This window comes from Sorex araneus, chromosome 3 (assembly GCF_027595985.1).
Source record: "Sorex araneus isolate mSorAra2 chromosome 3, mSorAra2.pri, whole genome shotgun sequence".
Lineage (NCBI taxonomy): Eukaryota > Metazoa > Chordata > Mammalia > Eulipotyphla > Soricidae > Sorex > Sorex araneus.
The window spans coordinates 173,618,136-173,635,827 of record NC_073304.1 but is presented as its reverse complement, the minus strand read 5'-3'; positions in this window follow the sequence as shown (position 1 = coordinate 173,635,827).

The window sequence follows — 17,692 nt, the reverse complement described above, 5'->3', positions numbered from 1 at the left end:
GAGACCCTTACAGCAGTCTGTTTTTCCAGGAAGCCTGCGCCCAGTCACCTGGTCCTCCTCCTGCTCCCCCAGAATGGCTCTGCCCTCTCTCAGACGGCGCTGGGGAACTGGCCGTGGAGGACACTGGCCTCTACAGGGCAGGACCTTCTCGGGGACTTCAGCCCATTCCTGCAGTAACTCCCCCTCTCCTCTCCATGTTGGAGCTCTGACCTCTTTGCAGAAAAGGTTGCTCCTTAGCCACCACTTGCACCTCAACCCTCTGCTCCAAACCCCCACCGCCTCCCTGACTCCCATAAGCCCTGCCTATCTCGGGTGCCCTAACAGACTCTTCCTCTCACTCCCTGTCAAACCCGGGGGCCTCTTTCCAGCCCTACATAACTGCTGCTTCCCAGGCAGGACCCTGTCTCTATTACCCCAGCTTGAAATAATGACTCTGCTGTGTACAAATTCCATAATTTTTGTTGTTGTTGTTGTTGTTCCTTTGTTTCTGGGCCACAGCCGACAGACTCAGGGGTGACTCCTGGCCCTGCACTCAGGAATGACTCCTGGCAGTGCTGAGAGACCATAGAGGATGCCAGGGATTATGAAACTTGAGTCTGCCACATGCAAGGCAAGTGCCCCACCCGCCGTGCTATCTCTCTGACCCCTTCTTCCACAATTCCTTACTTTTTCAAGCACAGACGCCGGGAGGACCAGAGAGAGAACTCACAGGACTGAGAGTATGCTTTGCAAGTGGGAGGCCTGGATTTGAGCCACAGTACCTCACGGTTGCCTGAGCCCGGCTTGACCCTCCTCCCTCAGACACTCTGCATACCTCCCCTCTCTGTGCTAGTCACCAGCAGCGAATGCTGACTTGTTCTCCGGCTGGAGCCTTCAAGTCCAGGTCAGCAGAAGCCTGTGAGTCGCAGCAAGAAATCTCAGATGTGACACTTGCCAGTTCCCATTGAGCTCCGGGTGGGAAATGTCCCAGGCTTCGTCTATTTTTAATGTCACAGTCAGTCTAGCGGGAAAGATCACGTGGAGGTAAAGTCACTCAGAACGCGGACTCATCGCTTTCATTCCATTCAGCCCAGGCGGGTTCTGGGCCTCTCACATGCAGGGGTCTTAGCAGCCTGAGCAGCGGGGGCATGGGACAAAGGCCAGCTTTCCCCGGACCTCTTCCTCCCACCCCGGGGAAGTCAGACCGAGTCCTGACAGTCTCCCGGGTCTCCATCCCGAAGGCCAGTAGGCTGGCACTTCCCTCTTCCTCCTCTCCTGCTGGCTGGCTGTGTGACTTCAAACCAGCCCTCTCATCGCCCCTCTGGGTCCTCCACTCCCCTTATCTTTAGAGAGCACAGCAGCCCTGCACCCTCCCCCACACTTGACTCGGAAGAACTCAGTGAGCTGGCCCGAAGCATTTTATAAGCTTCAGGTCACCAGAGAAGCATGAGGCCTTCACCGACCATGAGGCAAATGCCTCTTTCCTTCAGGATATAGAATGCTGGTGGGGGCAGGGGGAACTGGAGGGATGGTGCAGTGGGCAGGGTGCTGGCCTTGCACACGACTGACCAGAGTTCAATCCCCGATATTCCATAGAGTCCCCAAGTCTGCCAGGAGTGACTCCTGAATGTAGAGCCCGTTGGAGCAAGCCCTGAGCAATGTCACACACACACACACACACACACACACACACACACAGAGAGCTGGGAGAAGACATTCAATATCTAGAAATAGGAAGAATAGACTTCTTTAAAAAAAAAATTATTAGTGAATCACGGTGAGGTACAGTTATAGACTTACAAACTTTCGCGCTTGCATTTCAGTCATACAAAGGTCAAGTGCCCATCCCTCCACCAGTGCCCATTTTCCATCATCAATGGTCCCAGCATCCCTCCCACCACCAATGGTCCCTCCCACCACCCCCACCCCATCCCCTCCACCCCACCCTGACTCTGTGGCAGGGCATTCCCTTTTGCTCTCTCTCTCTCTCCTTTTGGGTGTTGTGGTTTGCAGTAGAGGTATTTAGTGGCCATCATGTTCGGTCTGTAGTCTACTTTCAGCCCGAGTCTCCCATCCCGAACAGGCCCTCCTAGCACCCTTTACTCGGTGGTCCCTTCTCTATCTGAGCTACCTTTTCCCCCAGCATGCGAGTCCGGCTTCTAAGCTGTGGAGTAATCCTCCTGGTACTTATCTCTACTGTTTTGGGTATTGAGACTAGACTTCTTTGCAGATACCCATAACCAAGATTCTCATGGTGCCCAGAGACTTGCCTTTTCTTGGTGAACTGCTTTTCATCCTTACAAAGAAAAGGAGAGGAAATCGTTATCTATCAGGAAACACTGCCCATTCTCCTCTCCATGCCTTCAAGAGGAACCAAGTAGCCCAGCGGGGACTACGTGGCCCGGCTTTCCTTCCCATCTCCACTCACACCGTCAGAGGGCGTTTCAGAGACCCAGATCACTCAGAGAGGCCAAAGCAGGAGTCTATTACGGGAGCCAGTGGCCACAGGAGGACTCACGTCCCCAAGAACTCATGACATCGAGCACAGTCAAAATGAGCTTATAAAGGCAAAAATCACAGCCGAGTCCAACAACAGATACAGTGGGTGAGGGACTGTGGGGTCTGTGATCAGCAGAGCAAGTTACAGGGGCAAGGCGAGCCGGTTCACAGGTAAGCTGGGAACAGTTGGCTTTGCAATGAGGGTGGACAATCATGAAGGGGGGGGGGGGGGGCGGGATCAGTGATTTCCAGAGCTGAATAGTTTCAGGGCTGGACTTGTTCATGGGGTACACCTGTCCCCTGGAGTGATGGCAAGAAGCTCCCTTCCCGTTGCCAGGCTAGGAGGGGAATAATGATGACGCCCTTAGGTCAGGAGCCCCCAACTCAGCACACAAACCAGAAGGCACTGATCCGGGAGCCGAGAGACACAGAGACCAAGGTCAGCCCATACGCACAAATATTTAGATCCAAATCTGGGACCAGATACTCACCCGAAGATCCTTTTTTACCTCAAGTAAAATTTATTTCACAAAACTCTAAGCCCTGGGAGGGGGGGTGGAGTGATAGTACAGTGAAAAGGGCATTTGCCTTGCATGCAGCTGACCCAGGTTCCATCTCTGGCATCCCCCGTGGTCCCCCTATCACTGCCAGGAGTGATCCTGAGTGCAGAGCCAGGAGGAATCAACCCCTGAGCATCACTGGGTGTGATCCAAAAAGCAAAAAAACAAACAAAAAAGCACCTCTAAGCCCTAGTGTGGCATGTAGCGACATAGACACACATACCAAAACAAAAGCAGGGCCCGGGGTAGGAGAGCAGAGAAGCCGGCAAGGTGGTGTTGAGCTTGGAGTGGAAGCGGAAGCCCTGGACCATGGCCTGAGACAGCAGCGAGAGGAAAGGGTAGATGTGACTTTGAACTAGAGCCAGAGAGGGCAGGTAAGAAGCTTGCCCTGTGCCCAGTCCATCCTGATTCAATCCCTGACGTGTCCCCCCATGCACTGCCCGGCAAGAGTCCTGAGCACAGACGGAATCTCAAGCCTTTCCCCTCACCCCCAATTTTTAAAAATAAGGACAAGAAGCCAGAGAGGTGCTACGGCAGGTGAGGAGCTTGTGTTGCGTGCTGCAGCCAGCCCAGGTTCCATCCCCGGCACCCTTTATGGTCCCTGGAGCTCTGCCAGGAGTGATCCCTGAGCACAGAGCCAGAAGTAAGCCACGGGCACAGCTGGGTGTGGCCCCAAAACCAAAATAATAATAATAATAATAATAATAATAATAATAATAATAATAATAATAATAATAATAATAATAATGACTAGGGGAGGCCCCCAAGGAGCTCTGAGCTGGTGCCTGTCCTAGAGGACCACAGCTGTGGTCCTGTAAAGATTTCCAGGAGCTGCCAGTAGGGGGCGCGACAAGAGAATGCAGGTGAGAGCACGCCCGGCCTCAGGGATTTGAACAGTGACTCGCTGTGCCAGGCTTCTCTCCTGGGTCACTTCATTGCAGTCACTGCAAGAGGGTGCCAGGGACCTCTGCCCAGAAAGGCGGGACATCACCCATTTCCAGTGACCAGTGCGCTGGGGAGCCCTCCCTTCCCAGTGTGGGGCAGGCTGCTGCTCTCGTCCTCAAAACCGTCTTGCAGTCATTCCTTTCCCCCTCTTCTCCGTTACACCTTTGAACTCTTTTTCCAGACTGTAGTCTCTATCACAGACTTCCATCCACCAACACAAGATTCTCCCCGCTTTCCCCCTTCCGTTATCATTATTGCCTTTGTTTTTATTGTCATCACTGCCATGTCTGGTGCTCACACACGGGTGCTCAAACATGGATAAAGGGGTCGGAGAGAGAGTACAGTGGATGAGGCCTTGCACGTGGCCAGCCCCAGTTTTCTCACAGGCATCACATGTGGTTCCCTGAGCACTGGCAGGAGTAATCCCTGAGCACAAAACCAGGAATAATCCCTGAGCATCATGGGGTATGGCCCCCAAACAAAAATGAAACTAATTGTGTTTTACTTTGGCTTAATATGTTTCTCTTAGATTCTGCTTTTTTGTTGTTGTTGTTATTCTCAAGACAGGGGGGTTTGTGATAAATCTAGGCAAATGGCTTTGTACATAGTAAATACTTAATACATGAATCCGTACAATTTTCTCTTTGGAGTGGTTTATTGTTTTGTTTTAGGGACACACCCAGCATTGCTCAGGGGTTACTCCTGGCTCTGCACTCAGGAATTACTCCTGGTGGACTCCAGAGACCATATGGGAAGCCAGAAATTGAACCCAGGTGAGCTGTGTGCAAGGCAAGCACCCTACCCACTATACTATCTCTTCGGCCCCTGAGTTTGTACAATTCTCCTGGCACCTCTTACGGCCTGGTTGTCACACACCAGCACTCTCTCAAGACTTTTGCCTTCAGTCATTTGTTCTCTGAGTAAATGAACCTACACATGAAGTCGCATGTGATAGGCTGAGAGGACAAAGATGAAACAGAAATGAACTTTAACCTCCAGAAGGCTTCTTTCTGTCCAAAGGAGAAATTAGGACGGTTCCACCAAAAAGAAAGCGGGGACGCACTGCAGCCGAACAGATTAGACTGCACGGGAGATAAAGGGCTTCTCACTAGGCCTTCAGCAGGAGTCATATTTAGAAATTTGGCAAAGAAGGGAACAGAAGGGCCTTCCAGATGGAGCAAAGAATTTGAGCAAAAGTAGAAAATTAGGAAAGCCTGAGGCATATACTTGGAACAGAGCGAAGTTCATTTGCTGGGGCACGGCGTGAAGCAAGGGAAAGGAGAAGCGGCAGAGATGGCAACCGCGCACGGATGCCAGCTCCAAACGCCGGAGCTGTCCCGCGTCAGTAAGAACGCCCCTCCTATTTTAGCATTCGGGGATGCCAGCTCTGTCCCAAGCAAAACAGCCCTCCGAGGGCCTTCTTCTTCCCCCTGACCTTGTTTGCTGGCCCATTTTCTCACACTGGTCATCGCCTGCCTTGCAGGTCCTTACTCCTTTTCGCAGGTTTTCACCTCTGAATATGTCATTCACATCATAATCATATTTAGAACCGCCTTTTGCACTTAGCTAGCGGGCGCATGCCAGGATCCCGTAATTAACACCTTATCATGAAACTCCCACAGCACCTCCCGAGGAGGCGCCTGCCCCCAGGTTCTCCCTCTCACCTAGCTAGGTGGCCAGAGAGGGCTGAAGCCCAAGCACGTGTGAGCGGGTCTCAGCAGATTTAAGGGATCCAGGGACGTGACCTTTATTATTCCAAATATGGGAAGAGGGCGCTGTAGGAAAGCTCTTTTTATTATTCCAACATGATCGTTCCAACTATTACTACTGGAATAATCATGGCTGGGGCCAGGGTCTGTGCACTACCCAGCACTGGCTGTTACGTTCAGAAAAACTCGCAAGCTTGAGTAAATGTCCTCCTCTCCCTGTACCTCAGTTTCCTCATCTGAAACGTTATGGTAAAGGGGGCAAGGTCTCTAGTACCTTCCTTGCAAGAATGTCTTGAAGACCTACTAGGTAACGGACTTTGCAAAAGACAACATAGTGTCAGGTGAGACGTGATTATTACCATAATGAGATCCAAGTATAAAATAAAATCTACTGTAATATATTTTAGATGCCAGCATTGAAAGCATATCTGTGCAAATGAGAATAGGCATTTTTTTGTATTATACTAAATGGTTTTAATTTTCTAATTTACATAGGTCAGAATCAAATAGTAACCATTCATTGGCCCTGACTGATTTATTTTTTGATCATTCTACTTCCCAGTTCTTCAAGTTTTCTTCAAGCAATATAAAGTAAATTTGTTATGTGCCAAAGGTAGTAGGTTGGGATTGGGAGGGAAACAGGGGATATTGGTGAAGGGAAAGTCACCAATGGTGATATTGGAACCCTCAATGCTTGTAACAGCTATATAATGAGCAACTTTGTAAATTACGGTGTTTTTAATAAAAATTAATTTTTTTAAAAAAAGACAATACAGTGTCTGATACAAGAGGGACGCTTGTTAACTGGTAAATACATATGTGCATGTATGTTTCATTATACATGTATACATACTGATTGTCACACATCCAATGAGATAAGGAAGACACCTTCCCAAAGAAATGCATCTCTGAGCACAGCTGAGACCTCGAATCACAGGATCAGTTAGTAGCTTGAATTGGAACCAACAGCTGCCTTTTCCAAGGACTGTTTCACAGCCTCGCAGGATAATTCCGTTCCCTTCCCAGCCACCAGCACCCAGAGATGTTCGAGAGTTGGGAAGTGGGCAAAGGAGTCTGTGAGCACAGAGAGTGAGAGAAGCACATAACCAGTTCTGTGGTCAGTCTTGTGGGCTGCTATTTCTTTTTTGTTTGGTTTGGTTGGTGGGTTTTGGTCCACACCTGTGCTCAGGGCTTACTCCTGACTCTGCACTTAGTAATTACTTGTGGTGCACAAGGAATCATATGGGATGCTGGGGATCAAACCAGGCCAGCCACGTGCAAGGCAAACACCCTACCTGCTGTATCACTCCAGCCCCTGCAAGATAGTTTTTACTGAAAGATAGTTACTTAGATGTGAAGGGAGAAAAAGAGAAGAGTGCCTGTTCAAGAGAGAACCTGGATATAAAAAAAGATATATAGTAAAAGAATTGGGGGCTGGAGCAATAGCACAATGGGTAGAGCATTTGATTTGCATGCAGCCGACTCAGGTTCGATTCTCAGCATCCCATATGGTCCCCTGAGCACCGCCAAGGAGTAATTCTTGAGTGCAGAGCCAGGAGTAACCCCTGTGTATTGCCGGATGTGACCAAAAAAACAAAAAACAAAACAAAACAAAAAAGAATAATATCCATGGCCACAGATTAGGAAGACTGGTCAATGGTTGGAACTAACCACAAGTGTGTGTGTGTGGCTGATGGTAGGTAAGATAGAGGAGAGACCACTATGACAATTATAGCTGGGAATGATCACATTGGACAAGATCTGAGGGTTAAAAGTAGGTAAGGTGGGGCTGGAGCGATAGCACAGCGGGTAGGGCTAAGTTTGCCTTGCATGCGGCCGACCCGGGTTCGATTCCCAGCATCCCATATGGTCCCCTGAGTACTGCCAGGAGTAATTCCTGAGTGCAGAGCCAGGAGTGACCCCTGTGCATTACTGGGTGTGACACCCCCCCCCCAAAAAAAGTAGGTAAGGGATATTCTGGATAAACTTTCAGTATCAATCTTGCAAACCACAATGACCAAAAGGAAAGAGAGAGAGAGAGAGAAGCGCCTGCCATAGAGGCAGGCAGGGGGTAGGGGGCAGGGAATGACGGGAGGGAACCTGGGGACACTGGTGCCGGGAAAGGTACACTGGGGAAAGGATGGGTGTTGGAACACGATATGATGAAATCCAGTCATGAACAGCTTTGTAAAAAAAAAAAATTTAATTTAATTTAATTTTAAAAATTAAATTAAAATGATATACATGGAGGGAGAAAGAGAGAGAGAGAGAGAGAGAGAGAGAGAGAGAGAGAGAGAGAGAGAGAACCTGAGCTTTCTCCAGAGTGGAAAAGGTGAGCAGCTTTTGGGGTGGGAATTATATACAGTTCCTCCCAATGGTTCTCTGCAGACACAAACCTTTCACTTTATAATTTTTTTATAATCTCATCACAACCTATAGAGTCTCCTGAAGCGTCTCCTTTCTGAAGGCTTCATCCTCCTCTGGGTGAGGCCTTGAATTTGTATCTGGGTGGAGCCTCAGTTTCCTCCATTTCCCAAGATCTCAGAGATTTTTTTAAATTTTATTTTTATGAAGGTGTTCACAGAAATTTATTGCATTCAATATCCCAACACCCATCCCACCACCATTATAAACCTTTCCACCACCATTATTTCAAATTTTCCCAACTACCACCCAAGCCTGTCCCAATAGCAGGTCCTAAATAATTTATTTTGTATTTTTTGTTATGAATAATTAGCTAAAAATGATCCCCAAAAGTTTCCTTAGAAGAAAATGTGGGGCTGGAGCGATAGCACAGCAGGTAAGGCATTTGCCTTGCATGCAGCCGACCCAGGTTCGATTCCCAGCATCCCATATGATCCCCTGAGCACTGGCAGGAGTAATTCCTGAGTGCAAAGCCAGGAGTACCCTTGTGCCAGGTGTGACCCATAAAGCCAAAAAAAAAAAATTTCCTTAGAAGCAAGTGTGAAGATAGTTGTACCTCATCCTGGAGCCATTAAGCCCTTATATGAGATTACAAACATGTTACAGGTTGAGCCTTGTGTGCTAATATTTTTTTAATCGAGATTAGCTACCTCCTACTTTCCATCCCATCCAATGTGGTGTGCTACTCCTGATACATCAGTGGTGCAGAGGGTGAGATGTTGTGGCCAGGTACTCTAGGAATTTTGATATTTTACACAGGGAGAAACAGCCAGAGCTCAGGTTTTGTATCTCAAAGAGTTGTGGTCTTCATGCCTTTGGGCTACTTTCAGGCCGGGCAATCATATCTTCTTAAGTTTTATTATTTTCCAAAATAATTCCCCCCCCCCAACACACACACACACACCCCTCTGTCTGCACCAGAACTGTTGTGAGTCTGATTCGAGGTGGTCCGGCCCATTGGGCCAGTCTCACTGGGGTTGGCTGGAGTACAGAGCCGGGCATGGAGGACGGAGGATGGGGCAGCAGGCAGTCATAGAGGAAATGGGTCACACCTGGCAGGGACCAGCAGGCAGCCTGGGAAGCAAAGGCCACTCTCAGGTGTCTGACGAGCAGCGAGAACAGGAGTGTGTGGGCTCCAGGTTGGGGCCCCTGGGGCTCCTGAATCCACCTCCTGGCTGTCTTCCATCCTCTTTCATGTTCTAATGTTTCGCTCCAGAAGTTTCGACACCAACTGAGCAGGAGGGCACCAGGCAGGCAGGGACGGGTTACTCCAGCATCACCCTGAGATGTGAATGTGGGGGGCGGCCACGGAGATGCCGACCTGACAGCTGCCATGTGAGCTGTAAAGTGAGACCCAGCCCCCCTCCCCCAAGAGGAGAAAGGCTGTGAGAAGCTCAGGAAAGAAACACCTGAAGTACCCAGCTCTACTCCCTGACAACACCCCGCAATAGACTCTTCTTTGTAGAAAAAAGGGGGAGGGGAGGAGCAATCACACAGTGGACAGGGCACTTGCCTTGCCTTTGGCCAACCTGGTTTAATCCCAGCACACCAGATGGTCCCCCGAGTCCTGTCAGGTGTGATCCCTGCATGCAGAGCCAGGAGCAACCTTGAGCACTGCTGGGTATGGAGAGACAGGGAGAGAGAGACAGAGAGACAGACAGAGACAGAGAGACAGAGAGACAGAGAGGAAGGGAGAGAGGAAAGAGAAGCCTTAAAATTGGGGGCTGGGGGCAAGTTTGGGGAAAACCCTATAAAACTAATTTTGTGGGAATATTCAGAGCCAAGTGAGGCATACTCCCCATTTTAGGGGTCACCCCCATTTTAGGGGTCACCTGCATTTCATTGACTTAGCTTGGGATATGAGCTTGCTCTCTCCCCTCTGTAGAAGCCTGACCACCCTTCTCTCTCCTCACTTTTCCTAAATAGACATCTTTTAGTTCTCTCTTTCTCTTCTTACATAAGTTTTTGTTAGTTTGTTCATTTGTTTTGGGCTTAGGAGTCACTCCTGGTGACACTCAGGGGTTACTCCTGGCTCTGCGATGCTTGGCCATGGTAAGGAACCCGGGCTGGTCATATGCAAAGCAACACCCCCCTCCCTGGGCTGTAGTGTGGTTCTGGCCCCCTCCTTCCTGAAATTCCTTTCTGGGCCTAAAAATCTGACTTTTGTCTTTGCTATGAAGAGCAATCCCTCCCTGCAGCCCGAGGCCGGGGTTCGAGAGCTCAGGAGTGACACGTGTGCCTGCGGTGAAGACCACCCACAGCTTTTCTGGCTGGCGGAACACAGAGTCCAGCCCTGCAGGGCTTGTGGTCCCTTACTCCAATTTCATGCTCCCAGACTCCATGAGATGATCAAAGTAGGTCAAATGGGAAGGTGGTCACACTCACCCTTGTTGGAGGCTGCAATGGCTTCAGCGTGGACAGCAGTAGGCAGCTCAGCCCCGAGTCGGTGCCTGCACCATTTTACAAGCCACCCTTGGGCCCCACTTCAGTGACAGAGCCACTTCTTTCACCAAATCAGCGTGACTTGGATCTCAGAGTACTGGGGCAAATAGACCCAGTGATTCTTGGTTAGGTGGATGTGTGTGTGTGTGTGTGTGCGCGTGTGTGTGCGTGCATGTGTGTGTGTGTGTTGCAAGGAATAAAACCCAGGGCTTCACATATACCAGGCTAGTCTTCCTCTGAGTGGCATCTCCAGCCCCCTGTGGAGATGATTGGATCATAGTTATGCTGCCCCCAGGAGCGTGACTGAGCCTGTGAGTGAATGGTGATGTTTTCCTTCCTATCAGAGTCTGGAAACATGGCACGCTCTTGTCAGCACAAGAAACCAGAAAAAACTCAAAACCATGGACCCTCGAGCTAATAGGAGCTTTGAAACTGCCATAGTTTTTTTCTCAGCTGAACTTTAAATAGTGGAGGTGACAGAAAGTGGAAGCCTTCAGACCCTCCTTGTCTAAATTTATTCCATGCCCTGCAACGGGAATTTCAGATGGTCTCTCCAGCCACATTAAAGGAAGAGAGAGGGGGCTAGAGTGATAGCACAGTGGGTAGGGTGTTTGCCTTGCATGCGGCCAACCCAGGTTCGAGTTCCAGCATCCCATATGGTCCCCTGAGCACCGCCAGGAGTAATTCCTGAGTGCAAAGCCAGGAGAAACCCCTGTGCAGCGCCAAGTGTGACCCAAAAAGGAAAAAAAAAAGAAGAGAGATAAAGGGGTAAAACCCCACCGATGGAGCAGCAGGGAATATGGACGCTTCCCAGCCGCAACAAGTAACCCTGCCTCTGTCTCCCAGGTGAGAAAAAGTCAGAGGCTCAAATTAAAGTGTTACCTTGGGGTCAGAGCGATAGCACAGCGGATAGGGCGTTTGCCTTGCACGCGGCCAACCCGGGTTCGATCCCCGGCATCCCATATGGTCCCCCAAGCATGGCCAGGAGTAATTCCTGAGTGCAAAGCCAGGAGTAACCCCTGAGCATCGCTGGGTGTGACCCAAAAAAGCAAAATAAATAAATAAATAAATAAATTATAAAGTGTTACCTTGGTGGCAAGAGTGTGAAAACTGAGGAGACCTCGTCCAGCACCCCTAGGAGTTCAGTTGTTCCCACGGGGAAGTGTCAGTGCTCCAGACAGGTATTTGGGGCAAGGCTAGGGTTTCTGTTAACCCTTTTGAACGCTGGTCAGGGTGCTGGAGAGAGAGTGTGGCCCATTGCACATGGCCCCTGTAGCACCGCTAGGAGTAATTCCTGAGTGCAGTGCCAGGATTAAGTCCTGAGCATCACTGGGTGTGGCCCCCAAACCAAAACAAGACAAAATAAAAAACGCAAAATCGCCAAATCGCAAGGCTCTGACACTGACACCCTAACTTTGCAGGTGACTTGATGAAGTGAGTCACACGGGGGTGTCACCACCAGAGAGCAGTGCTTCCGCCCTCTCTGCTTGACCCACCTTGGCCACCAGTGAAAATGTCTGGTATTAAGTCAGCTGAGTCCCAGGACTGGAGCTATAGTACAGTGAGTAGGGCCTTTGCCTTTCATGCAACTGACCCGGGTTCAATCCTCCCTTCAGTGAGGGAGCCACTTCTTTCACCAAATCAGTGTGACTTGGATCTCAGAGCACTGGGGCAAATAAACCCAGTGATTATGGTCTCCCCGAGGATTGCCAGGAGCAATTTCTGCAGAGCCAGGAGTAACCTCTGAGCATCTCTGGGTGTGGCACAGAAAGTCAGCTGAGTTCCTGGTCAGCACAGAAGCTCCCATCCCACCAGCCCCATGAAGCGTTGTCCAGTGTTTCTGGAAGCCCATTTGCTCTGGGGTCCCCACTTCTGGAGTTATCAAGGATTCAGGGAACCAGGCAGGGTGAGGAACTGCTCTTTGCAGGAAAGTGAGTCCTCACTCTGCACAGGCATCCCACGTCCATCACCTTCCCTTCAGAAAAGGATTTTAGTAGGAGGCAAAATAGCGAAACCAAATAATAAAAGTTTGGTTTAGGTTTGGGACCACACCTGCAGTGCCCAGGGCTTACTCCTAGCTCTGTGCTCGAGGATCACTCTTGGCTGGGCTTGGGGTGCCAGGGGTCGAACTCAGGTCAGTCACATGCAAGGCACATGCCCTACTCACTGTACTAGCTCTCTGGCTTCACAAAATAGATTATATTGAAATAAATTTAGAAAAATGTGAGGGGAGAGAAAGAGAGAGATGAGTTCTGGGGCGAATGCCAGCTTCTGCAGAGGGGAGGAGGCAGACAATGGTTTTTGGGAGGTGGTTAGACAAAATTTCCCCCAACTGTCTTGACTTGTAGTTCTGTGCATACATCGAAGTTAATCCGGGGGCAGGGGTGGTGGTGGGGGGGGGTTGGAGTGATAGCACAGCGGGTAGAGCGTTTGCCTTGCATGCGGCTGACCTGTGTTCTATTCCCAACATCCCATAGGTCCCCCGAGCACCAGCAGGAGTAATTCCTGAATGCATGAGCCAGGAGTAACTCCTGTGCATCTCGGGTGTGACCAAAAAAGAGAAAAAGAAAGTTAATTTGGGTATTGTCACGGGGAAAGCGTCACACTCTTGATGCCTTTGCATATTCTTTAGCTTCTCCTGCATTTTCTCCCTTACTGAGGCATCTGCTCTTCTCTGGGTGGGGCCTTCGCTTCTCAGCTTCAAAGCGCTCATAATTTGCATCTCAAAAGGATGTGGTCTTCATGCCGTTGGTCTGCTTCAAGGAAGAGCAATTTCTCCTTAAATTGTATTCCCCCCCTCCCAAAGCTCATTTCCAAGCTCCCCCCACCCCACCTGCCCCATCTCTCTGCTTGCAACACTAACACTGACTCTTTTCAGGATCTTTTTCTTTTAATCTAGCAAAATAATCATTGTTCATTTGGGGATGATGAGCAATCAATACTCAGCTATCAAACAGGACTAAACCGTACTTCCAGGGTAGCATCACATGAGGCTGAAATCCAAGGACAGTAGATACAAGGGCCAGGAGGATTGCCCATAGCTGGAAGACTGCTTCATGAGTGGAGGGGAGAAGGCAGATGGAACAGAGAAGGGATCACTAAGGAAATGATGGCTGGAGGAACCAGTCGGGATGGGAGATGCATGCCGAAAGTAGATAATGGACCAAACATGATGACCTCTCAGTGTCTGTGTTGCAAGCCATGATCCCCAAAAGTAGAGAGAGAGTATGGGGAATATTGTCTGCCATGGAGGCAGGGGGAGGGTGGGGAAGGGGGGGGTATACCCGGGATATTGGTGGTGGGGAATGTGCACTGGTGGAGGGATGGGTGTTTGATCATTGTGAGATTGTAACCCAAACATGAAAGCTTGTAACTATCTCATGGTGATTCAATAAAATTTAAAAATTAAAAAAAATAAATAAGTTATGTGGCTAGAGCAAATAAATAAATAAATAAATAAATAAACCCTACTCCCTCTGCATGGTGACATTAACATTGGACCATTAATGTTGGATCACTAGTTGGATGTGTAAGTCCTTCCTACCTCATCAACCCCTAGGAATGATTTCAGGTTTTAAGGTTACAAGGTTTCATAGCAAGTTGGGTCTCCAAAGCCATTGTTTTTATTTGTTTGTTTGTTTGTTTGTGGCATTTTAAGTCACACCTGGTGATGCACAGGGGTTCCTTCTGGCTCTGCACTCAGGAATTACTCCTGGCAGTGGTCAGGAAACCATATGGGATGCTGGGGATCGAACCCAGGTTGGCCATGTGCAAGGCAAACACCCTTCCTGCTGTGCTATCACTCCAGCCCCTCCAAAGCCATTTGGAAGCTGACCTAGAAAGATGATTTTCCAAGAAGCCAAATTCATAAAGAGTAAAGTATTGGTTGCCAGGGGATGAGAAATAGGGATAATAATAAGAAAACTTAGAGCAATATAAAAACCATTCAAATACCTGGGTATGAACTAAAGCATTATCCAATATAAAACGTTAAAATGCTGAAACTGGCACGAGAGATAGGGAAGGTGCTTGCTCAGCTTATACACAGCCAACTCGAGTTGGATCCTAGTACCCCAGTATTGCTCTAGCCCTAAAATTGAAAAAAACTAACAAACAAGCAGAAAAAAAAAACACCAGCCTTTTGTTTGTCTGAGAACCTATCAAAATTTAAATATTTTAATCTAACAGTATATTTGAAATACTTTCATTTTAATATGTAATAGAAATTAAAGTTAATGAGAAAAATTCTTGCCTTAATTATGCCATTAATTTGTACTGTTTATTAAATAGGGTATGTCTTTGACACTCTACACACTGCTGAGTCATATATAAAACTATACAGGGCTGGAGCAATTGTACAGCAGGTAGGGCACTTGCCTTGCACACAGACAACCCAAGTTCGATCCTCAGTACCCCATATTGTCGTCCAAGACCCCCAGGAGTGATTCCTGAGTGCAGAGGCAGGAAAGAGCCTTGAGCACAGCCCAATGTGGCCCCCAAATAAGCAAACAAGTATACAAATACTCTGTACTGGAATGTACTTCTGACATCCAAGTTCCTTCCAATTCAGTGATGTTACATGGTTCCTGTAACATGGTTACATGCGGGCTGGAGCGATAGCACAGCAGTTGGGCTTTCACCTTTCAGGCAGCCAACCCGTGTTCGATTCCTCCACCCCTCTCGGAGAGCCCGGCAAGATACTGAGAGTATGGAGCCCGCATGGCAGAGCCTGGCAAGCTACCAGTGCGTATTGGATGTGCCAAAAACAGTAACAATAAGTCTCTCAATGAGAGACGTTACTGGTGCCTGCTTGAACAAATCGATGAGCAACGGGATGACAGTGACATGGTTCCTGGGAGGTGGAAAGTTGTCCCTGACGTAAGAAACAGTTTGGGAAAGACTGCATTGAGCAAAGACAAGATGAGCCTGTCCCAGAGACCACAAAACCAGCAAGTCCCCAAGAGGTGGCAAGGCAGACCTCGAAAAATGACCCTAATCCACCTCCCAGGCCACAGCCCCCACCCCCCAAATGCCTCTACATTTCTCATGGCCCCTCAGTGGTTAAGGCTGCACCAAAGCTTCCGCTGAGTCCTCTTGGCACTTCAAAACCAGACCCCCCGGGGCAGGGTCAAGGAAGGACATGCAATCCTGCAGTGACCCTTCCTCTCTTTGCGTACCCCCACTCCCAGGAGCCTCCCTTGCTGAGTCTCCAAGGATTACTGACATTTAGGATGACTTGAATGTTTCTGAAATTCCTCATTCTCATCTTTTTTGGCCCCTTGAGTCTTTCTTCTCTAAGTGGATGCAGGTGGAGTGGCAGAAGGGCCGGATCAGGGGAGGAGTATGGACATAGACTCAGCACAGAACAAGTTCTGGGCTGAGGAAGAATAGCCTGGATATATGAGTTGGAGACCACCCAGATTCCATGGGCCCCCCTTGAGCCTGTGGATGTGTCCCCAGAACCTTCCCATCCTGGGGCAGAATGATCGTGTGTTAGTGACTGGGACCAGGCTGCTGATTGCAGTAACCCGAGTCAACGCAAACCTTATCACAGCCCTTCTCTTTCCAGCCGATCCAGGCAAAAATCTTCTGCTGTTTTTCCCTTTGTTGGTTTCTGTGTCTGTTGCTCAGAGACAAATTCATGACCTTCTCTTCGTGCTTAAAAGAGGGCTAGGGCACATGACCAACCTGGATCCCGTCCCCAGGAACTGCACATCATCCTCCAAGCACTACCAGGAATGATCCCTGATCACAGAGCCAGGAATAAGCCCTGAGCATCGCTGGGTATAGCCCAACCCCCTACCCCAGCCCCCACCTTCCCAGAATTAGGAAGAATTTGAAAGGAACTCATGATATTTCTTTTCTTCCCTGCAGGGATTGTTTTTATTAGCAACTGAAGGGTCCAGTGCATTGCAAAACGGGAGATCAAAAGCACATATAAAATGCCTCTCCCCCTACCTTAATTTCAAGATGCTATCAGGGGTACAGGAAGCCAGACAGACAGGAGGGAGTCAGAATTGCCCAGACAGACTTGGGCTCTTGGAAATTTCCCTAAGAGAGTTTTTAAGGCCTCCGGCTCCTCCTAGAGCTTATATTTTCTTTGTGGAGGAGGTGTTCTTCTCAGAGGGGTGCTCAGGGCTGAACCCACCTTTCCCCCTCTCTTTTCTTTCCCTCTGTGATATGTGATAATGATTGGACTTGGGGCGGGGAGGGGGGCACATACACGTTAGTTGTCATGTTGCTGACCCAGGACTGTACACACTGAACTGTGGTGAGCCAGAGGTCCCATAGGATTGCTCTCAGCATGGGGGTCGGTGCCAGGGAAAGCAGGCGTCCTTCATCCTTCATCACTGCACTTAAGCCCCAGAATATGTCCTTCCAAAACCTCTCCTGCAGGGCTGGAGTGATAGTACAGCAGGTAGGGCGCTTGCCTTGGACACCGCCAAGCCAGGTTCCATCCCGCATCCCCTAGGGTCCCCCAAGCCCGACATTTAGGATTCTTGAGTGCAGAGCCAGGAGGAACCCCTGAGCACCTCTGGGTATAACCCCCAAACACAATAAACTGCCCCCTGGGCTTTGCTCAATTGTGGGCACTCAGCAGACGTTCCCGAGGTCACCAGGCTGACTTCAGAGAGTTCAGCTGGGGCAGTTGGGCTCAGCCTGTCCCACTGGGGCCTCCTGTTGCTCTACTGGTTGCCCAATTGGGGCCTGGAGCTCTTGGCTGTCATTGTCGGGTCCCCTCCCAGGGGCCAGCCCTGCCTTCATGTTCTGCCTCCCAACCCTCACTCCCGCTGCCCAGAATGAAAGGGGAATGTGCCTTGCTCTGAGCATCCTGAGGGCTCTCAATCCCACAGTCCTGGATTTTCTGAGCTGTCCACTCCCAGCCCACGCCCTCTCTTCATGCCTTCTGAATTTCTGCCTGTTTTGTTTTGGTTTTGGGTTTTGGGGGGCTTTTGGTCCACATCCAGAAATGCTCGGGGTTTACTCCTGGTTCTGCACTCGGGACTCACTCCTGGCAGTGTCTGGGGACTGGATGAATGCTGGGGATTGAAGCCAGGCCAGCTGCGTGCAAGGCAAATGCCCTCCCCGCTGCACTATCGCTCAGGCCCCTCTTTCTGGTTTTAAACAGTAATT